Source organism: Pithys albifrons, chromosome 17 (genome assembly GCF_047495875.1).
Source record: "Pithys albifrons albifrons isolate INPA30051 chromosome 17, PitAlb_v1, whole genome shotgun sequence".
Classification (NCBI taxonomy): Eukaryota; Metazoa; Chordata; class Aves; order Passeriformes; family Thamnophilidae; genus Pithys; species Pithys albifrons.
In genome coordinates this window covers 5,851,084-5,874,793 of record NC_092474.1, presented here as the reverse complement: position 1 = coordinate 5,874,793, position 23,710 = coordinate 5,851,084, and the positions used below count along the sequence as shown (strand labels likewise).

The 23,710-nt window shown below is 48.8% G+C and overlaps 1 protein-coding gene across 9 annotated transcripts in view; it reads right to left on the bottom strand.

The window, feature by feature from the left end:
- The window catches only part of PITPNM2 (phosphatidylinositol transfer protein membrane associated 2), a 130,163-nt gene that overhangs the window by 68,784 nt on the left and 37,669 nt on the right, over window positions 1-23,710 (bottom strand). Inside the window, exon 1 of one of the 9 annotated variants that reach the window (XM_071571878.1) lies at window positions 10,203-10,226. The exons of the other annotated variants lie outside the window; for them this stretch is intronic. The gene's annotated coding sequence lies outside the window, so the exon portion shown is untranslated. Of the gene's footprint in view, window positions 1-10,202; window positions 10,227-23,710 lie in introns of those variants that run through there. 9 annotated transcript variants of the gene reach the window in all.

The window sequence follows — 23,710 nt, the reverse complement described above, 5'->3', positions numbered from 1 at the left end:
GCCTTGCGCAGGAGGTTCATTTTACAGTATTAAAAGTTAAAAGAAAAACCATCACGGAGGGTCACACAGGGCCAGGAGCAGAGGAAGGTACCAGCTTCAGGTCTCGGGTCCTGAGCACATACTGACTGCAGAAGTTGAGAGCAACCTCCCCTGGGAAAGAACAAACTCACAAGCTAAGGATCAACACCCCTGACTCAGCTATGAAACAGTTTTCCTTGAGATATTGTCTCATAACTGAGAAACAAAAGATTATTAATAACCAACCATAAGAAAACCAAGCCAAACACATAATGGCAAAAGGATGAGCAAAGGCATTACCTGGAGACCTCACCTATCTCCCTACAGACCTTCCTTACGTTCTCAATACTGCCTTTATTCCCCAAGATGATGCCTCTTTGAAGAAAGCAATACCAAACAGGTGTTGACATTGGTCCCAAGTGTATCAAACACCTGGACTCTGGGAAGCAACACCAGGCTTAGAACCCAAGCACCTTCCTCTCTGGCAGCCCAGGACAGGGACACAGAGCCCTCCCATGACTGTTCCCTTCTCTCCCTTCTCCCAACCCCACCAAAGTGATCCCTCCAGTGGCATTGTCTGAAGCCATGTTTCCACTAAAAGATTAAAAAGCCAATATTTCCATTTAGTAGCTTTGTGGCCACTCATCACTACACTCAAAACTGTCTCCACACACACATTGCAACAGCTAAAGACCTTTTTAAAATCAGCAGTTTTCAGTTTTCATAGCGTGGGTCGTACCTACAGACTGACAGCAAAGCAGATTTAAAAACTCATCAGGCCTTGGGAAGAAAAAAAAAAACAGATGAAAAGTTAAAGCTCCTTAAATTGCAGAGCTGACACCCTCGTGGCTCCAAGGCCGCTGTGTCAGTCAGCGACGCTCGTGCCCTCGTTCATCTTAATCACCATCTCATCTGTGACATCCCTTCACAGAGGCATTTCCATGCAGATGCTCACCCAGCTGAGCTCCCTGCCTGAGCTCAGATCCCATCTGACAGTGAATCAGCAGCTCATGAACATGTGCCCACACTGCCCAGCCCCAGCAGCCCTGCCAGTGCCCGGGGCGCTCCCTGTGCTGCTTCCAGGGGCTTCCACACAGCCAGGCAAAAGGCAGAGCACAACCCAGGCACAGGTGAGGATCAGCTTTCCTCAGATGTGGAGCTCAGGGGGAGCTTCAAAGCTCTCAAAGGCACTGCAAGGGGCTGGGGATAACACACTGCTGGGTAAGGCAGGGTGAGCACGTCCCATTTGCAGCACTTGGGCTTTTTTCCCAAAAAAAGATACGATTTGAGGTCACAGAACTGAGGAGCTCGTTGTAAGGCAGACACTTATTCCAAGTGAAGGATGGAAGCAGTTCCAAAGCAACACAGCCACTTTGGGAGCTATTAAACCTTGTTAGAGGTCACTGGGCAGCCAAACACTGGCTCGAGGGAGAGGGGAAGGGGGGAAGGATCACCAAGGCAAAGCACACCCACCCACCTCTTCTCCTTAAACATTCCAGATGTTGTACTCTTTCCTTGTGCTTCCCATTCCTGTCACCCCTTCAATGCCTGGGAGAGGAAAACTTGACTCCCTTCCTTCTGCTTGGTCAGTGATGCTGTGCAAAGCCAGCCAAGCCCTTTCCATGCACTCACTGACTCCAAGGGGATCAGAGCAAGTCCATCAGCTGAACTTTGGTCGGAAAATTAACATTTCAAGCCCTGCCATGCCTGGAGGTTATGCAGTAATGAACTAATAAAGAAGCCATTAAAAGAACTAATAAGCACACTCAAGTCACAGATGAGTTTGGAGGGAAAGACAAACCAGCCTCTAATCCTTTTGCTGATACTGGGGATAAAGATAAATATTAAAAATCATCTGACATTAAAGGTTAAATGTTTCCAAGCATTCTGCATTAAGAGAGCAGCCCTAACTCACAAAGTCCTGTGGCCTCACTGCAGGGCCAGAAGAGCTAAAGGAACTGTGCTTTTAATGGGGTTGTTCTTTGTCCAATCCTCTCAACATTTACACACTGAAAACAAGCAAAAATTACACACACACCTCTAAATATAGATGTGCAATGTATATCTTATATATAAACACAAATATAGAGACATACAGATATATACACACACACACAGGGAAACAAAAATAAAAGCCACACTGAATGCAGCCAGTGCAGAGTGTTGGCTGAAAACAGGATGAACATTGCTGGCAGCTCCTTAAATTCCTGTAAAGAAAAATCCATGCAATGCCACAGGCAGAGAGCAGGGACAGGATTTTCCCCTGGTTGGTGGCCCATCCTGCATTGAGGGGTCACTGCCACACACACACTGTGGGCAGCACTGGCACAGAGGTGGGACCTGGCCAAGTTTAAAGAACAAAATAAACATATCTCATTTCCAAGGCAGCCTCCCTGGGAGGTGATTGCATTTACACTTCACAGCTCTGGGTGGTACAATCCCTCTTCCTGATGGAAAGCAGGAGCAGAAGGAGTTTGGTGCAGTTCCCACTGGTTGGTTGAGGCTTCACTTCTATTAAGGAACAAAATGCCACCAACAAATCCAACCAGGCTCTCAATATCCATGTCCAGACCTTCCCTGGTCTGTCTTTTCTCTCTGTCAGTTGCTGCACTGGAAATTACACTTTTTTTATTACATCCACAAGAACAGAAGGTCATGAAAACTCCCACTCTTTCCCTGCCAGCCACTGAGCATGAAAATAAGAAATTGAGAAGTCCAAAGCTCTACAACTGCTGGTGACAGCTCAGCCAGAGGGTCCCCAGGCACCCAACTGCTGGGGACAGCTCAGCCAGAGGGTCCCCAGGCACCCAACTGCTGGGGACAGCTCAGCCAGAGGGTCCCCAGGCACCCAACTGCTGGGGACAGCTCAGCCAGAGGGTCCCCAGGCACCCAACTGCTGGGGACAGCTCACCCAGAGGGTCCCCAGGCACCCAACTGCTGGGGACAGCTCACCCAGAGGGTCCCCAGGCACCCAACTGCTGGGGACAGCTCACCCAGAGGGTCCCCAGGCACCCAACTGCTGGGGACAGCTCACCCAGAGGGTCCCCAGGCACCCAACTGCTGGGGACAGCTCACCCAGAGGGTCCCCAGGCACCCAACTGCTGGGGACAGCTCACCCAGAGGGTCCCCAGGCACCCAACTGCTGGGGACAGCTCACCCAGAGGGTCCCCAGGCACCCAACAGAGCACAAACTCTGCCCAGACTCAGAGGACAAATGGCCTTTCAGCTGAAAACAATCAGGAAACAGGACTATTTACCTTTTCTCAAAGAAAACATTATGAATGAAGAAGAACACTTCAAGCTGCAGAAACAGGGATTGTCTCCAGACTGTTTACACACATAAAAGGCTTCTGGTGTCCAACCTCAGCTATCCCACTGCAGCGGAAGCCCCTCCCTTGTGCTGATCTCAGGGGAGGCAGCAAATGGTTCATCAGCCACGACCTTCCTCAATTCCTCATCCTCATGTCCAAAAACATGTGTGATGCTTCTTTTCCTTGTCTGGCTCCAACCCTTCTGCCCTCAAAGCACAGGACCAAGCCCAGTGTGAGCCATGGCATTCCAAAGGAGGAGGACAGCTCCAAGTCCTTCCTGTGACTCCTGTCCACGCCCCTCTGCAGGGTTTGCCACCAGCACGAGGCAGTGGAGGCCACTCAGCTCTGACCCCACTGCAGCTGCATCTCCCCTCCCCTCCCCTGCAATGGCAACCACACCACTCATTCCCCATTTCAGAGCTTAATCACGGCCCTTTATGCTCATCTTTTCCAACTTACAGCCCATTTCAGATCATTTCTCAAGGTTAATTTGAATTTTTATCTCCAAATGGTTTGCAGCTCCACTAAACCCACTTTTGAGCCACAAAAATGCCAACATCAGACAGACCTTGGATTGGTTCCTCAGTAACTCCCTATTCAAACTGGAAATCAACAGCTACTCCACTTTTTCAGCATCACAGGCCTGACAGAAATAACATTTACCTCGCTCCTGCAAATACCATGTGGAAGAGGAAATGAGCATTCAAAGCTGGTTAAAAAGGACAGTTTTGCTGAGGAAAACACTGAATAACTGCAAAGGCAGCGCTGGGGCACCCTCATCCTTCACACTGCTTTCATTAGGCTGAGATCTGCCTTGCCTAAAGGCAAAAGAGGGAGAGAGAAAATAAGTCCCACTCCATCAGAAGAAACTTGGAATGACATCTCAAATTCTTCCATGGGAAGCAAGACAGACACAGCAGGGAAGGCTGGTGAAAAATGGTGCAATTGAGAGGCCATTCTGCACCAGAGCAGTAAATGTTTAATATCTCTGTTGCCTCTTTCATCCATAACACCAGCAGATTAACAAGGTTTCTGTGGCTGGGTAATTTCTTTGGAGTTTTGATCGGGGAAATAATTACACTAAATATTTCATAAGTGCCTCTGAAAGTTTTGTTTCTTTTTTAATAAAGCAAAAGGAATGGCTGCAGCAGCACAAGGAGAGTCACAGCTGATCAATAACCACTTTCTGCTCATTGTTCAGCACATTTGGGGCTGGGGTTATTTCCTCCCCTCTGCCATTCTGCAGCCCACATTTGGAGTGCTGGGGCATTGTTAAATCATCCTTTATGTTTCCCACAACATGGAACATTCAGCCCCTAAAAACCACCTCCATCATTTAGAGGGTTCTGGGAGGTTTCAGCAGAACCAGCCAAGGCAGAGGAGACCAAAGTGAACAATGTGCCAGCCCAGCTCAGTTTCTTCTTCGGTCTGTGTCACTTCTGTCCCTCATACCTTTTTAAGAAGTCTAGAGAAGGGTAAAAGTTCTTTTTTAAGTCACTTGGCCAGTCCCAGCTCAGCACCAGACCCTTCTCCCTTTAAGAAAATCAAACTCTTACGATTAAACTGAAATCTGCCTGAGACATCAGAATGCCCACAAACCCCCCAAATCCCATAAGATCTTGATTTATTAGTTTAGCCAGAGACTTGGAAAGGGCTCACTCTTTATTGGTGCCTTCGTATTTTTCTAAATGCCCAAGTTTTCATGGCAAAGAAATGGAAGTGGACAGTTTGTTACACACAGAGTGAACGAGGACTCTGCATTAGGCACAGGCTGGAGAGGGAAGATAAAGGATGCCCTGACATATGTTATTGGAAGGAAAAAGAAAAGTCAAATTATATCTATACCTACCATGTTAAAAATGAAGTTTTCAAAGCATCCAAAACAGATATTTGCAAAGTATTTAAAGTGCTATAAAAACCCCCAAACACACACATCTGGTTTCAGCTTCTCGCTTATTTTTTCTTTCTTTTTTAACCACCTCTTCAATTCCTGCTCAGAATGTACAAACCACCTTCTGCACCACCCCAGCCATCCATCTTCAGAATTCCCACAACCCAGAGAAGGGACCTCAGGGCAGAGGACACCTGGAGTAAAGTCAATGCCAATAAAACACCCAGGACTGAGACAGGAGGGACTGGAGGAGGCTGAGACAGAGCCCAGAGAGCCCCTGGCACTGCCAGAGGGACCCACCTGCACCTCTGGATATTGAACCTCTGCCCAAGCTTTCCTGGGACACAAAGTACATTTTTCTACATAGAAATAATATTTCTAAACCCTTCTCTAGGTGAAACTCGGGGCCAGCTGTGCAGCTTTGCATTTGTTTGGTTTCCTTGACATGCAATTTAATTATTTCCAGCATTTTACAGGCTCTGTGTGAGACAAGATGGGATGTTAACAGGGAAAGGAAAATGAACACACAAGTCCCATCAGGGCAGGCTCCAAAAAAAACAGTAATAAATTAAGAATTCACCACAAACCAAGGCCAGGAGTGGCAACTAAGAGAGAAATGCAGGAAATGGCAAGAAAAGAGGAAACAGCCAAGAAGGCCAATGGGATCCTGTCCTGTATCAAAACTAGCGTGGCCAGCAGGCCCAGGGCAGTGACCCTTCCCCTGGACTCTGCCTTGGGGAGGCCACACCTTGAGTGTTGTGTTCAGTTCTGGGCCCCTCAGTTCAGGAAAGAGATTGAGGGGCTGGAGCGGGGCCAGAGAAGAGCAACGAGGCTGGAGAAGGGACTGGAGCACAAGTGCTGTGGGGAGAGGCTGAGGGAGCTGGGGGTGTTTAGCCTGGAGAAGAGGAGGCTCAGAGGTGACCTCAGCACTGTCTGGAACTGCCTGAAGGGAAGTTCTGGCCAGGTGGGAGTTGGTCTCTTCTCCCAGGCACTCAGCAATAGGACAAGGGGGCACGATGGGCTCAAGCCAGGGGAAATTGAAGTTGGAGAGCAGAAAAATATTCTTTGCAGAGAGAGTGCTCAGGCATTGGAATGGGCTGCCCAGAGAGGGGGTGGATTCCCCATCCCTGGAGGTTTTTAAGGTGAGATTGGCCGTGGCACTGAGTGCCATGATCTGGTAAAGGGACTGGAGTTGGCCCAAGGGTTGGACTTGATGATCTCGGAGGGCTTTTCCAACCCAACCCATTCTATGATTCTGTGACTGAGTCACCCTGGCAGAGAAAGCCCCCAAAGCCCAGGGGCTGCAGGGCCTGGCTGGGCATTCCTGGGAGAAGCTCCCAGGGCTCGAGAGATGCACTGAAGCTCTGCCCTGACTTCAGGGACAACCATTATTATCCTTCATTTGGGGGAAATGAGGATACAGGGAGAAAAATTACCTGGCCCAGCATCCAAGAGAGAATCAGATGCAGAGCACATTCAAGAGGTTCCAGGCCCAATTTTTGCCACAATGTAATTTTTTGTCAATAGAGGAAGGAGTGGAACAGCTCGAGTAAATTCAGTTTCCCTGATAACCAGCTCAATTCAGCTATAAAAAAAGACATTTCTTTTTTCTTCTTACAAACTACCTCTCAAGCTATCAGCAATTTCTGCAGGAAATAAAATAATCCTTGAAAACATCAAATTTCTCCAAGGGCCCAGAGGTTCTCTGCACACACCCGACCCCATCTCCTGTTACTCTTTTCCTGCTGGAAATCACCTGGAAGCTTCAAGAACTTTTCTACTTTGTTGAAGTCTGGGTAGATCCAGGTTTGATTGATGCAGTAAATTGAATAAAGGCTGGCAGAGCTGTCACCATGTGTGGCTTTGTGACACTCCATGGCCACAATCAAACTCATCATCCCTCCTCTAGAAGGGCTACAGATCTTCTGTGTCTGCAGCTGACAAGGAAAGAAACTCCTCAAGATCAAAAGATGCTCAAACCCTCACTCACAACATTCCCTCAAAGCCTCACACAAATATCCTTGCTGGGGATAATATTCTCAGATGTAATTAAACTGTGCTCTGAACCCAATATTTGCATTAATATCTTGGGAATCACAAACCAAACCCACTTCTCAGCTGGCAAATCCACAAGACAAAACCCTGAAACAAAACCTTCGGCCTTTTATTCTGCCCCATTTTGCCTCAGAATCCCAACCACAGACTCTGGTTTTGGAAAGCCAAGATCTGGCTTCACTTAGACTCCTCTCCAGGAAACAATTCCCTTTCCTACAGAAAAGTTGTGGATGTTCCAAAGCCTTTAACAGTCAGAGAGCACACATTGTGGTTTCAGCCCAACAAAGCAAGCAAAGAGCTTTCCCAGGGGCGGACTTTGCATCTTCCTTGAGGACTCATGGTTTTATTCCTCAAATTAACTGGGATTTCCACTGCCTTCTCCAACTACAAATTCAACCCCACAAGTAAATAAGGGTGTCCTAAAACAAGGTGGTGTCACTCTGCCCATATGGGTCTAAAGAAAGCAATTTAATGTAAATCAAAAGAAACAAATTCTCCTTCCTGACCTCCAAGGCCTGTTCAAATAAACTTTTTCCTTCTGCTTCCCAACAAATATCCAAGTTGGTTTGGGAGTGTTCTTTTTTTGAAGTGTCCCTTATAAGAAAGTGTTACAAAAGCAAGTTCGTAGAGGGTTATGGCCCAACATTTTCCTCTCAGTTAACTGTACCATGGGATGGAAACCTTGTTCCAGCCTGGCACGAGCTGGGGGAGCAGAGCCCAGAGTGCCAACCTACCCCCCAGTTCAGGTTTCAGGACCAAGGGGGGCAGTTCCTTGTCCCATTTACAGTTCTCACCATGCCTGGGCAGTTGTTCCACACCTTGGGAATATCTCCATCTGGGATGGGATGGGATGAGCTCTGCTCGGCCCCACGTGCCCTCTGGCAAGAGGCATTACAGCTTTATTTATATCTGTATTTATATCTGACACCAATCTGCTTTGTGAGCAGTGACCTGGTTGGGGATGGGACTTTCCTGGCCAGTCCCACGTGGTTGGTGGCCCTGGCTGAGCACAGAGGATGCTGCTCACCCTCCACCTGACATCCCCAGAGCCTCTGGAAGCAGCAAGTGGAAAGTCAAAACCACAAAAAGTTGGAGTTTGGGCACATCCACAAATCTGACAGTGCCTTGCAGGCAGAGGAGCCAAAGGGCTCCAACATTTCAACACAGCATGAAGAAAAGGACAATTAGTCTGAAAACTGTTACCTGAAGCCTACAAGCAATCCCAGAGTCTGAGGGGCAGCAAAGTTTGGAGAGTTTAGTCCAAAATTCACTGCAAATGCTGGCTCAAAGTCAAAACAATCAGGAGCTGAACTGAAAATAATATCCAAGTTCTCACTCTCCAGGCACCAGAGCCTGTTTTCTCGTATCATTTCTATTCTTCTACTTGCTGCCAATTCAAAGCATGATGACAAAAAAAAAATCAGCCCATTCTTAGAAGAGTTAAGCTCTTCCATACGAAGTTATCCACTGAGCCCATAAATTGCTGCTAAAGTACATGGGAAGCAGTCATGGCATAACCCAAATTTAATCTGAACCAGGTCACTACAGCCAAAGAAGTGTTTTTCCAAATGTTAATTGATTTTTAAAAGACTAGATTAGAGTGGGCTCTCAATTAAAGGAACGCTTTGAGGAGACAGGCTAGAGAGGATTGTCCATTTTATTAACACAGCCATTTAACAGCTATTCAACATGTAATAACTTCTCATTAAAAGTCAACCCTGCCCCTTTTCCAGCAGATTAGCCACATGTTTGTCAGACACAACACAGCTTCATTAGCCTAAAACTTCCATTTCTGCTCTTATTTTGCTTCTGTCAGTAAGTGAAAATCCTGACTGACAAAGAAATCCAGAAATCAGTAACACAAACAGTACCTTGGTCTTTCAGCAGTTCCAGACGGTATTTTCACGCAGCATTCCCAAAATTCCAGCTGTGCCAGCACATTCAGCCAGGCAGGAAACCCTGGGATGTACCTGGGCAATGCTGCCCAAACACACAGCAAAGAAGCACCCAGGAGCTGCACCTTGCCTAGAAGAGCCCCCAAATTGTGGCTTTTCCAGTCCAGGACTCCCCAGTAGCACCTGGAGAGCTCTGCAAGGACCACCTGGAAGTGGAGGGTGTTGTTGGAAAGACAAGAAACAGCAATCTCCACTTTCACCAGGTGGTTCCCAGCACAGCCTTGAGTTTTCAGACCAAGCTCTGCCATCACACATGGCCACCTTGTTGTTCTGGGGGTGTTCAACCTGTGCTGAGGCTCCACAGACCTGACCAGGAGCTGGTGGGAGCTTGGACAGGACAGCAGGGACAGGTCCTGGGGCTGGACATCAGCAATGTGCAGCTCTCAGTAAATGATGTAATAAATGTACACCCAGGTGTCTTATCAGAGAACCATCTGGGCTGGAAAAGGCCTCCAAGATCATCAAGTCCAACCCTTGGGCCAACTCCAGTCCCTTTACCAGATCATGGCACTCAGTGCCACGGCCAAGCTCAGTTTCAAACCCTCCAGGGATGGGGAATCCACTCCCTCTCTGGGCAGCCCATTCCAATGCCTGAGCACTCTCTCTGCAAAGAAGTTTTTTCTGCTCTCCAACTTCGATTTCCCCTGGCAGAGCTTGAGCCCATCGTGCCCCCTTGTCCTATTGCTGAGTGCCTGGGAGAAGACACCAACCCCCACCTGGCCAGAACTTCCCTTCAGTAACCTCTGAGCCTCCTCTTCTCCAGGCTGAACACCCCCAGCTCCCTCAGCCTCTCCCCACAGCACTTGTGCTCCAGTCCCTTCACCAGCCTCGTTGCTCTTCTTATGAGCACGGACAGCAGAGATGCTGAAGCTGCTGTGAGGGCACCCATAAAATAAGTAGATAAATAAACCAAGAAGGGTCTGTGACTCCAGCAGGGAGATTTGAGCACTCCCCAGTGGAGAAGCTCCTCACCAGGGCAGAAAGCAGCTCCCAGTTGGCCTCATTGCTGCAGCCTCAGGCCAGCCTGACCCTGCCTGGATTTCACTGCCCAGCAGAGCTCTGGGAAGGCCACTCTGAAAGACAAACAGAAGCTGGAAGAGGTTACAACTAAGGCTAAAACCACCCAAAAGCTCAAGCAAACAAAAACATTCCAGTCTAACTGATCTGCAAAGACCATTCAAGCTGCTCTCCTAAGACTGGAACAGCCACAGGCTTCAAGGAGAAGGAACAACTTCCCTGCAGCTCCTGCAGTTTTAAGGGATGAATCCAGGGGAAGTTCAGCACTGGTTTCCAAGAGAATATTTATCACATCACGTGAGACCAACATTTTTAGCCAACTTGGGAGAAAACAGACAAGCTGCAAAGCTGCCCTAAAAATACCAGTCCTGATAATTACAGGCAAGCAAAGCAAAGCACAAGCAATGGCTGCACTAACTATCCATAGTTTTGATGACAACCTGCTAACAATTTTTTTTTTCATTACACAAACCATTTCTAGAAGATTTGTCTCAGTTCTTCAGGTGGGCAAATTTAAAAAAAGAAAAGGCATCAATTATGTCAATCCAGGACCTTTATCCTCTCTGTTCTCCCACTGAAACACGAGCTTTTCCCAAGGAGCAGCTGCCCCTCCTTCCCCAAGACAGGACTGTTCAGCTCCAGTATTTTTTAATTAAACTGATGAAGACCAAAGCCACGTGCTGGTGAGGGTGGCTCTGCCCAAGGCACGAGCCAGATGAGTAACTGCAGAGCTCGCAGGAGGCAACAACAGTTGTAAGAGAAACCTTTTTTTTGTCACCCAAATCAGCAAGGGTGACTCACAACAGGCTCAGGGAGCCTCGCTGATGAGTTTCATTGTTACTCAGCCGCTTTTCACCCTGAATTTTCAAAAATGACAATAATGAATGTAGAGTATAATAGGCCAAAATTAGCTAAAGGGAGAGAAAACTTTCAAGTTCCCAACTAAGCAGAATTGCAACTTGAAAACCTGCCGCAGAAATGAGTGATGCAGCCGAGCCCTGTTGACCCCTGAAATTAGAAAAGTCTACAGAAAAATTGGCCCTTATCTTGTGCAGATTGAGCAGCACCATCCCAGCAGCCCCATCAGGAGAAGGAACATGAGCAAGGGCTGCTCAGGGACTTGGCTTGGAGGATGATTTGCTGCTGAACACATTGGAAACATCTCCCACTGACAAAACAAACAGGCCTGACTGTATCAAACCCAAGCGAGTCGCTGCCTTCCCAAGCACAGGTTAATTCATTTTTCTCCCAGAGATGATAAAGAGGATGAAAGGACAATGGCAAGCTTTGAAAATGAGTTGCCAACTAAGTGATGGCTCAATAATTACATTTTTGGGAAGTTTTCCTTGCATTTTACACCCCTGAAACAGCTCTCAAAGCACCACTGAGAAGTCAACCTGAAACTTTGTTGAGTCAAGAGTGTAGCAGGAAAGGGAACTTGTTAAACCAGAGGTCACATTTAGGCCAACCACTACTGCTCTTTAAAACACCAGAGTTGGCTGAAATCTTTATTTAGGACTCATGTCCAGCAGCTTTCCCCTGCACAGGGGGTCACATGGAAGCTGTTTGATTTGTGGAGTTTATTTTGAGCTGGAAACATTTTCCAGTTCCGCTCTGACAGGCAGGATTGTAACTACACCGTGTTACACAATAATGACCGAATTTTTGAAGCCTGTCACAGGGAAAGGAGAGAAAGCTCCATTTTCCTCTTCGCACTATTTATTCCTGCAAAGTTTACTCTTCCAAAATAAGCTCATGTGCTCCTTCCAACTAAGCAGACACAGGTTCTGTCCCATCCATCACCCCAGGCAAGGGTAGATAATCAGATTAGCCAAGCAGTTACAAACTGGCCAAATCTGATGGAAAAGGAAGTCATTTTCTCATATTCCTCTCCCTGGCAATCACCTCCAAGATTTTCAAAACAGCAGTGCCAGCCTCCCAACCACTTCCCAGCACTGAGCTCCTCTGGGATTCAGAGCCAAACTCCTCTGGTGGGGTTCGCTTGTCACAGTTATTGGAGAGAATGGTTTGCTCAGAGGAGTTGGGAAAAGCTGCATTAATTCCTGAAGCTCCAGCCCTGGTCTGTGAGAGCATCCCTGGCACAAACCCCTTCTGGGAGAGGCTCTTCCACTCTGCTCACCCAAAGCTGGGGCAGCACGTGGGGAGATCCCAGGACAAGAACAAGGCAAGTCATTTCCTGTGTTCCTGCAGCATCTTCCACTCCAAGTGGCCCAACACCTCTGACTTCTGAAATGCTTCCAGACCAAGGGCAATGGGAGCATCCAGAAAGAAGCTTTGGAGCACCAAGAGGTTTTAAAAGTCCCACATGAAAGAACAGAGTGAGCAACTGCCTCCAAAATGCCACCTCAGCCACTTGTTTAGGGACCAAAGCTTAAGTTACCACTTAAGTGGAAGAGGATTATTTAACTCCATTCCTTTATACCTTTAGAGTTCTGTTCTTCATCCAAAGCCATCACACCATCTGCACTAACTGGCCTTGGAAGGAGCTCCCTGAGCTCCCTGAGCCAGGACAGCAGAGGAGCACAAAGTTCTGGTAACAGAAGCACAACCCTCAGCTGTGAAGGGACTGACAGCATTTCCAGACCAAAAGCCTCGTTCAGCACAGACCCCTCAGCCAGACAGTATTTCTGCTGTGCATGGCAAGTTGCTGGTTTGCTGAACACCAAGTGCCTCATTTTCCACCCTAAGACACCACTGATATGTCTGCAGGGCTAAAGAACCCCTACAGCCCAGCCTGGCTGAGAACCACTGGAAACCAGAGTGCTTTGAGTCACACTGAGGGCAGCTGAGCCAAATGTCAGCAGTTCTTATTTTTAAATCATGTAGCTCTGTGCCCAGGGCCAGGAACACTCCCAGTTGCCTTTGATGTTGTAGCACTTCAGTACCAATTTTTTGGGAAAAGAAGGTAGAGATAAATTTTCACCCCTTCTTGGGGTCAGTCACAGAAGGGCCTTTCCTCCTTCAGTCCCCAAAGCAACTTTCCCACCTCTGGGACCAATCACATCTCAGGGCACTGGAGATGGTGAGGTCCTCAAGCTGGAAACACCAGTTCCTGCAGCTCTCTGGCTCAACCTTCTCACCTCCAGAGGATGGAGAAGCCACCTCTGATTGCCATTCCTGAAGTGGCACCCCAGTAAATGTCAAACACTCCCTGCCCTTGTCCTGCAGCACAACTGAGGCACAAGCCAAGCCATACAGAGGGTGACTGTGATGCAGCCAGGACGGTTCACACACCACCCAGACCTGTGACATTCCCACAGAAACCACAGTGGGAAGGAGGAAAGCCTCGAAAAGCTGACCAGACAAAATACACACAGCAAAATAAGTAATTCTGCTGAAAAAAAAATCCACATGTGCAAGTCCCTTCCCCCTTCTCCAGCAGCTCAGGAGTAACACCAAAGTGACACCAATAAAACTTTTTTCCAGATCCCTCAGGTTGTCTGATGGGAATAACCACACATTCCCAGCAGTGGCATTTCAGAAGACAAATGTTGGGCATTAGAAATAACTTTCCTCCCTGGTTTGTGCCACTAAACACTAAGGAACTTTTCCTTTGAGTAAAGCTTTTCAGAATATCTGTTTTCCTCACTTGCAGGACTAATTAAGTAAATACTGGAACATGCAAGAAAAGCAATTTATTCTTTTAGTTAAACAAACCTTCCTGTAAAGAAAAAACACCCAGCAAAAAAACTACATCAGGCCCAAGAGCACAAGAGTTCAAGTGTGAGCTTATTACCCACTCCCAGCAAAGAAAGAGTTAAATGTTCCATTACAGACTTCACTCCACACAAGTGTATTTGTGTGACATCAAAGAAAGGGGAAAAGAAGAAGGAAAACCAAAAAAGCCAAAAATGGTGAGCAATGGCTTTTAAATCATTCAGGATGCTCTGGCAAACCAGCCACATTCCAGTGCCTGGCAGGATCAAGGCTGCTCTGCCCAGAGAGATGCCAACCTGCATGGAGAGAGGCTGGTTGTTACAACCTGAGTTATTCAATGAGATGCTGATCCACCTCCCAGGCCCTTCCAGACACAGGAATAACATGCACAGCGTGCCTGGAGCTCAGCTCAGCTCCCTGCCCAGCCCAGAGCCCTCCTGTGAGAGCCAAGCCACAATCCAGGTGGGCTGCAAGCCAAGCTGGGCACCAACACTCCTCCAAAGCTCTGAGCTCTTTGGTTCAGGCTCATTAGCTCAGAGAACACCTCAGTTCAGTGGGACTGTCCCTGGGAATGTGCAGAAATTCCTGGGACAAGCACCATGCCCAGGCAGCAGAGGGCACACCAAAGCTGTGGCTCTGCTCACATAACTCCCCCTGCTCCAGGTGCACTAAATCCCCTGGGAATGCCACTCCCCTGCACCCCTGCCCTTCCCTCTGCCCAGCTCAGCCTGGGCTCCATCCCAGCAGCTGTTACAGGAGCAGGAATGTGACCTGTGCCTCTCCCTGCCCTGCTTTGGGTGGGATGGTACCAGGTGCCCACTGCCCCTGGTTTGGGTGGGATGGCACCAACCCACTGCCCTGCTTTGGGTGGGATGGCACCAGGTGCCCACTTCCCCTGCTTTGGGTGGGATGGTACCAGGTGCCCACTGCCCTGCTTTGGGTGGGATGGCACCAACCCACTGCCCTGCTTTGGGTGGGATGGCACCAGGTGCCCACCGCCCCTGGTTTGGGTGGGATGGCACCAACCCACTGCCCTGCTTTGGGTGGGATGGCACCAGGTGCCCACCGCCCCTGGTTTGGGTGGGATGGCACCAACCCACTGCCCTGCTTTGGGTGGGATGGCACCAGGTGCCCACCGCCCCTGGTTTGGGTGGGATGGCACCAGGTGCCCACCGCCCCTGGTTTGGGTGGGATGGCACCAGGTGCCCACCGCCCCTGGTTTGGGTGGGATGGCACCAGGTGCCCACCGCCCCTGGTTTGGGTGGGATGGCACCAGGTGCCCACCGCCCCTGGTTTGGGTGGGATGGCACCAGGTGCCCACCGCCCCTGGTTTGGGTGGGATGGCACCAGGTGCCCACCGCCCCTGGTTTGGGTGGGATGGCACCAGGTGCCCACCGCCCCTGGTTTGGGTGGGATGGCACCAGGTGCCCACTGCCCCTGGTTTGGGTGGGATGGCACCAGGTGCCCACTGCCCCGGTTTGGGTGGGATGGCACCAGGTGCCCACTGCCCCGGTTTGGGTGGGATGATACCAGGTGCCCACTGCCCCTGGTTTGGGTGGGATGGCACCAACCCACTGCCCCTGGTTTGGGTGGGATGATACCAGGTGCCCACTGCCCCGGTTTGGGTGGGATGGTACCAACCCACTGCCCTGGTTTGGGTGGGATGATACCAGGTGCCCACTGCCCCAGTTTGGATGGGATGATACCAGGTGCCCACTGCCCCTGGTTTGGGTGGGATGATACCAGGTGCCCACTGCCCCTGGTTTGGGTGGGATGGCACCAGGTGCCCACTGCCCCTGGTTTGGGTGGGATGGTACCAACCCACTGCCCCTGGTTTGGGTGGGATGGTACCAACCCACTGCCCCTGGTTTGGGTGGGATGGTACCAACCCACTGCCCCGGTTTTCCCTTTGCAAAGCCACCCCCAGCATCTTTCCTGCAGAGCACATGACTTTCTTAGGGCAAAAAAAGCCCCACGTGATTGTTTTTCAGGTCTTGAAAAATACTTTAGTCTGATGGATGTTTTCTCCTGGAATTAGTTTCTAAATATAAACTCTCCCTACCACGCCAGCTAAAGCAGAGCTAAAGACACTAACAAGTCAATACATTAAACGGTTTATCTTGTTAGGGGGTTTACAGCTACTTAGTAATGAGTTCTGGTAACTTATTATTGTAAAAGAGTCTTTAAAAAAACCCACGATTTGCAATAGCACAACCTTTCTCTTCAGCTGCATGAAAATGTGCTTCAATCTACAGCATCAGGAATAAGAAAATAAAAAACCCAAAGAAAACACAGTAAATTATGTGCTGAAAACAGCTCCGCTGCCACCATATTTTATAGAAATTCTGATTAAAATTCACACATGGAAAAGAAAATAGAAATACACAGAAAAAAAGCAAATCTGGATAGGAGGTAGAGCAAATGAGTTGTGTTCTCTGAGACAAGCAGGGCAAAAAAAGCAGAATGGCAGAGTAGAACTTGACCTTTAAGGGTCAGTCACATTTTCCATGTGCTGTTAAGTATCTCCTGCAAAGGCAGGGGGAGGGAGAGAATCAATTCAGGAAAAACCCTCAGCATTTCCATGAAGAAACAAGAGAGAAATTATTATTTTACAACTCAGAGCAGATTTTCTGTTACTTATCTAGACAAGAGGAAAGTTGAGCATCACCCTCCCAATATTTTGGTGTTTGAAGGTTTTACAGGTCTCTGTCTGAACACTGGCAGGCCCCAAACAAGCAGCATCCCTCCCTTATCTCACCTGCAGCAAAGATTTCCTTCTTCTCTGCTCTGAGGCCACTTCCAGGCAGAGCCAGGAAGATGAAAGGAAAGCAGATCCAGAGGCATGGTTGGAAGTAGAAGTAATTAGGATGTTGGAAACCAAATCAAAATAGAAGATGCAGCTTTTAAGGAGTCCCTCTCTATTAATCTCAGCCTGAGAGGGTGATAAAAATGTTTCTCTTCCAATAAGGATCTTTGAACGAAAAATTCAGTATTTGGTACAGGGAAAAAAAAGAAAACAACTCTCAAACTGAACAAATCAGCAGCACTTCCATTTATTCCCATTTCCTCAGCTATGCCAGGTGAGATTAGCTCCACTGCATGTTTCCAGAGATACCCCTGATCTGAATCTAAAAGGGGGATGTGAGACACCTGTAAAAGAGAGATTTGAGACACTGTGGCCAAGTGATGCTCCCCATGAAGAGCAAATACAGACACACTGTCATTCTCTGTGAAAAGTTGTCAGTTTAGGGTTGCTTTCTCCAGAGGTTTTTATTTAATGGTACACTTTTTGCCTTTTACCTTTCTGGCAGCTTCCCTGCAAGAAAACAAAACAAGCCTCTATGACTAATCCTGAGCTTTGCCAGCTGACAAGAACCACTGTATTACCACAGCACCTTTAAAAGAAAAAGAAAATTACAATTTCTCTTTGTGGGAGGGGAAAGTGGGAAGCACAGGCTGGTCCTTGGCCTTCCCCTGCACCATCATCCCTCCTGCTCCAGGGCTGGGGCTGCTCCCTGGGCTTTGGGGGATGCTCTACACTTTGGTGATGCCCTGATGGGGCAGGAAAACCACGTCAGGACAGAGGGAGAACTGTCCCTTCCACACAGAACTGGGGTGAGAAGGTGCCATGGAGAAAAGAGAAGCTGAGGTACAGCAAAGCCAGAGGGAACACGGGAGCAAATGGATTTAAGTGCTCCCACAAACCTGAAGCTTCCAGACAAGAAATTACCAGTAATTACTAATAATAAAATTTTCATGCAGTACTCATCAGCATGAGCCAGTTCTGTCCTCACAACAAAGAGGAACAACAAAAGCCACAAACAGTTACTGAATTAGCTTATTAAGATCTCTGGGATCTTTTTTGAACCTTCATAACCATCCAAATCGGTCTGAATGCACAAACATGATTACAACACAAAGGCCCAGATGTTTCCTGGAAACAGCAACAACATCCCAGTGCAGAGAACACGCTCCAGGGAAGCTCTTCCCAGGGAATGTGGGTTCTCCTGGAGTCCCTGCATGTCCTGCAGTGCTGCTCCCTTGCAAGGACCACTGTGCAGGAGGAATTTTGGGAGCTGTTATTCCAGTACCAAGCATGCTCCTCTCTGGAAGAGCACCCACTTCCCAAGCAGCAGGGGTGGCTCAGCAGACTGGCCAGATCACTCCTCAAGAAAAAAAAAAAAAAAAAACAAAAAAACCAAAAAAACCCAACCACCAAAACCCCCTAAGAGCACAGTTAAGAGGTGCCAGCTGAGAGCCCAAAGGCTGCAGCTGGTTCTCCTCCTGTGCCTGTCTCTATTCCCATCAAATTACAGCCCTGGAAGGCAGAAATCCCAACCACCATCAGCTGCTCTCCTGGTTCAGGGCCAGGCAGAGCCTGGGGAGCAAAGCAAGCCCATCTGTGCCAAAAATGGAATCTCCAGGATGGAAAGAGCAGAAGGGATGGGGAAGGTGATCCTGAAGAGGAGAGACACAGCAGGACAGAGGAGGCTTCACCCAGCGCTGCAGAGCCTTTCCCCCTGTGTCCTGCCCCGAGCTGGGGCAGCAGGGCAGGACAGGAGCCCTCCAGAGGCTGCCCCAGGTGCAGGAGCAGAGCCAGGCCAGGACTCAGCTCATTCCAGAGACACCTGGAGCAGGAAGAAGGGAGAGAGCAGTGCCCATCCTGTATTGCTGCCTCCACTCAGCTTCCAGAACTTCCAACCCCATAATGACATGGCTCCTATAAGAGCACTTCTAACTGAATTAGAGGACATCTCATGAGCACCATGTCCAGGATGTGGAAAGACTCCTCTCCTGCCTGCCCAATCCAGGCCCTCCCTGACTCAGTTATGTGCCCTTTTTATCAGATGAGAGAGGCAGGTGTGTCAAAAGCAGCAGTTTGCTCTTCAATTTGTTTTGTGTTAGAGGAGTTTTTTAGTGGTATTTTTATTTTGTTCCTCCCTAATTTCCTCTGAACAGTAAAACAAATTGCTGTTCTTTCTCTTCTACCAATATTGGTTGTGCTGCTGAGAAAGCTCTTGTAGCAGAGCAACAACACTCAATTAAAGATGAAGCATGGACTCAGTTTGCTTTGGAGCAGGAAGGACAGAGACTCTCAAGAAGCTTCACCCTCCACTAACCAGGTTTGGCATTGCCCAGACACACTTGCTTAAGGAATTTTTATGCAGTGGAAGAAGAGATTTTCCACAGCCACAAACACTTTAATACAGTTGCCCAAACTAAAACATCCATTTGACAGGAGTGTCAGCCCATCCTTGGAATCATTCATGCTCTGAACCATGCCCTTCAAGGGAGAGTCAGTTATTCTTTAGCATTAAAAAGAGCTGTGTTAAAATGCTTGTTTCTGATGGAAGAGGGAGACAGACACACCGGGAGCTGTGTGTGAAGAGCAGAATTCCTGGCAGATGGGGCAGGAGCAGCAGCTGTGCTCACACAAACACACAGAGCCTTCCACACTTGGGGCTGCCACGTGGAAAACATCACAAGAGCCAGTTTACAGCAAGGGGGAAAGGGAGCACTTTGGACAACAGGTGTCAGGATCCTGCTCTCCAGTGGCTGCTGCAGATGGATGTCTCAGTGGGCAGAGAAAAGGTCAACATTAATAATGAAGCTGTACCAGTTTGTGCCAGTCCCAGAAATATCCTGCAGAGATACTTGTCTTTACTGCAGTGTCATCAGCACATGCATGAGAACAGCCCCCACCTGTCTGAGACCAGGCTGAGCCCCCACTGCTCCCACCAGGCTGGAATTCCCTCCCCTGTGCTCATCAGGACCATGTTCCCCCAAGGGCTGGGAACCAAAAAGTGCCACGTTCTGGCCCCCCTCCTTGATGTGAAGCAGGTGCCCAGAGCTGGCATGGCCAAGGAAGGCTGACCCTGAGCAGCCAGAGCCCAACAACACTGAAATTAGAGTTCACACTCAACATGCAAATGACCTCATCACACACCCCTTGGTGCAGCAAGTCAAAAAGCAGCTCCACAGCCCCTCTAAGCCAGGCAGGAGAAGGGCTGCTCTGCTGCTGGACCCACCAAAGTGGACTACAGAAAGAGGTCCAGGTGCCTTATCTCTGCTGAAATGGTACAGAGGTAACACAGTGGCTGCCTCCTGCAAAGGCAGCTCAGGGCACTGTCGTGCTTGTGCTGCACTGAAAAGCAGAGTATGAAATCCTTTGTGCCACCACAAGTGCCAGGCACAGCAGAAAACGAGAATCACCAGCACCACCACAGGCTCTGAACTGCCCCAGCCTCTGCAGGCTCTTCTTTCAGGATGTTCTAAGTGGATTACTTTGCCCAGGTAGGGCCAGGGAGCCCCAGAAATTGTTACAGGCAGAAGGAGTAATGAGTTTATCAAATCCCTCCCGCCGGTTTCACTTCAAATGCTGCTCTAAACGCACCGGGCAGTAACAGTAATTAAATAAGCAACAACACTGTGCTCCCAGGATTTTTCCCACTGAAGGTCTGGAAAGCACTTGAAGCCTTGTCAGGCCAAGTGCAGGTGCAGCTTTGCCCTCTCCTCCTGGCTGGGGTGGGCAGGCAGCTCTCCGTTCCCACAGCAGCACTACAGGTTAACAAGCACTCCTGTCCTCTTCCTTTTAGCCCAGGGATGACAGGGCAGGCTGAAGTGTGATGGGAACATCTGGGCAACACACCCAGGAGGGCTCCAGGAAGAGCATTAGAGATAATTGTGTCAAAGACAGAGCCAGTCCTACAGCCTTTTGCAAATGAGAGCACTGAGGATTACCCTGGAAAGTCAGGCTGTTGTAGAGGAGAAAGCACAGCAGCAGGAGGATAATAACTCAGTCAGCAGCACTGAACAGGCTGCCCAGAGAAGCTCTGGATGTCCCAGCCCTGGAAGAGCTCAAGACCAAAGCCAGGCAGGGCTTGCAGCAACCTGGTCTAGAGGAAGGTCTCAGGGTGGTTAGAACTGGATGATGTCTAAGGTACCTTCTAACTCAGGTCATCCTGTGATTATAAAGAAAGATAAATCATTGCTCCCATTACAGGTGCCCTCAGCACGATATCGACAAACTCCCCCACTGAAAGCACCTGTTCAGCCTGGAAAGATCAGCAGAATTTGGGAGGAGAGCACCTCTGTGTGCCCAGCTGAACTTGACTCTGCAGCAGAAACACCCCCTCACACTGGGCAGGACCAGCAGCCAAAGGGTGACAAGCAGGAACGCTGCTCCTTTGGCACATAATCCACAGGGTCATCTCTTCCCCATTGTTATTCCGAGGATTTGGTCCTTCAGCTATTGGCTATTTATGCACATTGTTAATCTCAGCACTCCTCATTCTTGTGAGCATTCCCAGCCCCACAGCCAGCACTGGCTCTATTCATAAACAGCAGAGCTCCAGCAGAGAAAGACCCCAGCATTAGTCAGAGCTATTGAGAGAAGGGAAATTAGACAGAGGGTACAAAAGGAAAACCTGAGTGTGTGTGTGTTACATATTTAAATAACACTGACATTTCTTCAAAGCCTCAATGAGTTCTGCATAGTCTGGGGGGGCTCTTTGGTTGACTTTTTTTTGAAAGTTGCAGTTGCAAAGGTAAAAATCTTACAAAAAAGATCAAGCAGCTGTTACTGTCACAGTGGGAGTGAGAGAGAGGATGAATACTATATGATTAATATCCAAACTTGCTGTGGAACAACAAGAAAGAAGGGCTGAAGGAGAAGGAAAGCCAACCTAGGAAAAAAACCCAACATACAAAACCCACCCCCACAATCCACAGAGTTCAGATACTTAACATGTCACCAGGGACAGACTGCCCAGAACAGTTCCCAGAGCTGAGCAGGGACCTGGACAGAGTGAGATGTGCTCACACCAAGGGGTGATGCCTCTTCCACCCTGTGCTCAGAGACACAGGAGGGGGTTCAAACTTCCCCCACACCTGCTCCTGGCTGGAAAACACATTCCTCCTGCTAATAAATCCTTATTTACTAAGATAACTTCTCAGCATAGGGGGGAAAAAATGCCATACCCACTGGAAACCACACTCAGTGAATTCAGCAACTCATAATACAACAACTCAAGAAATTTATGTTCATTTCTTACCTCTTTGCTAAACTACCCACCTATCTTGTTTTCCCTCTTCCCCTCCCCACAAATGACACTCTGCATTACAGCTTCACTGCTGTTCCAAGGATTTCCCCCCCACCTCAGTCACTTTAAGCCCTAACCTGTGAAACCAGGCACAGACAGAGCTTTCCTGAACCTGAGCTTACCAACTCTAGGCAGGCAGCATAGTCCTGTTTTGTGCTGCTTCAGGAGGAAAACCAAGAGTGAAAACTGAACACCAAATCCCCAGAGAAACCTTTTTTTGCTCCATCAGCCACTTGGACTAAACTCAGCTTTGCACAGCCAGGCTTTGGCAGTGCCCCCTGTCCTGTCCTGGTGGGAGCCAAGAGATCCCCCTGTGCTGCACCACAAACTCTCCTCTTCCCAAGGCACCCACTCTCCATTTCCATCCTCTGCTGTGCATGGACATGGTGACCTCTCCCCAGGCTGAAAAAAGCACCAAATAGTCACAGGTTGAAGAACATGCAGGACCAGCAAAACAGAACTCTCATTTCTGACATTACTGTGCTGGTGAGTCACCCATTAATTCTTGTTTGTCAGCTCTTACAGGGGCCAAGATCCTCAAAGGCAGCTGAGGTGCAGCCAGGCTTGGGCACAGGTGCCCAGAGCCAAAGTGCCTTTTCCCCCTGGCACTGCTGGTGCCAACCAAAGCAGGAAGGATCAGAGAAGAATTCTGAGTGACAACCTCCTCCCCTCCAGCCTCTCTCCCAGCTGCAAACCCAGCAGGGCTTTGGCCAAGCCCAGCTCTGCCCAGCAGTTCTGTCTCTCTGGGGAAGCAGCTTTTCCACCCCAAACCCCAAGGTTTAGTTTCTATCCCCAGAGCACTTTTCCTCCAGACTCCAGCCAGGAGCCCCCTGTGCAGGTCTGAGAGATGCCCAGACCCCACAGACCAGCAGCAGCTCCAACAGCACCATCACAACACACAGGCCATACAGAACAGGACTTGCTTCAGGCAGAGGCAGAAGATGATCAGGGAATTTGTTTGCATGGTTTGCCCTACCTATGGATCCTGTTGGTTTGGATGCAGAGGGGAAATCAGGGATGTATTTGTACTAATGGCAAGGACCACATAATCATCTGCACTCTCTGTACCCAAGGCTCACATGTATCACTTGTATTGAACACTTGCTTTATTTCCTTTATTCTTCCCAGTTTTTCTTTCTTATGGCAACCCACTGTGCCTTTCATATACTTTCACCTTCTCCCCTACCACGAGCTCTGTTTGAACAAGGTTTTGCAGAACAGAAAGAATCTGTCCCCTGCTGGAACCAGCCAGACCTGCCTAAGGAAACAGCCCTCAAATGTGAGAGGGACCCTCCACAGCTCAGAGCCCCCATAGCTGGGGTCGATAACACCACACAAATCAAGCCAGCAGGCACCAAGAGGCAGGTTTCTAATCCCTAAAAACAGGTTCCACAAACCCCTGTTGCTTTGCAAATTTAAATCAGCTAAAAGGGAACCCCCACAAGGGGAATGGAGCTTGTTGAGTGGCCAACAAGGCTTTCTCCAAGTGGGAAGAGAGGTGAAGTGTTCAGAAGCCTCATTAAGGAAGTAGCAGCCCTTTGATGTTTAAGTGACTTAATGCTTTTGGAAAACAGGGCTTGAGTACATTGGTGATCCCAGTATTCCACAGAAAAATTGGATTTCTGGGGCTTAAAATCTCACGGTTCGAGGAAAATTCAAGCTACAGGAGCAATAAAACCTCTC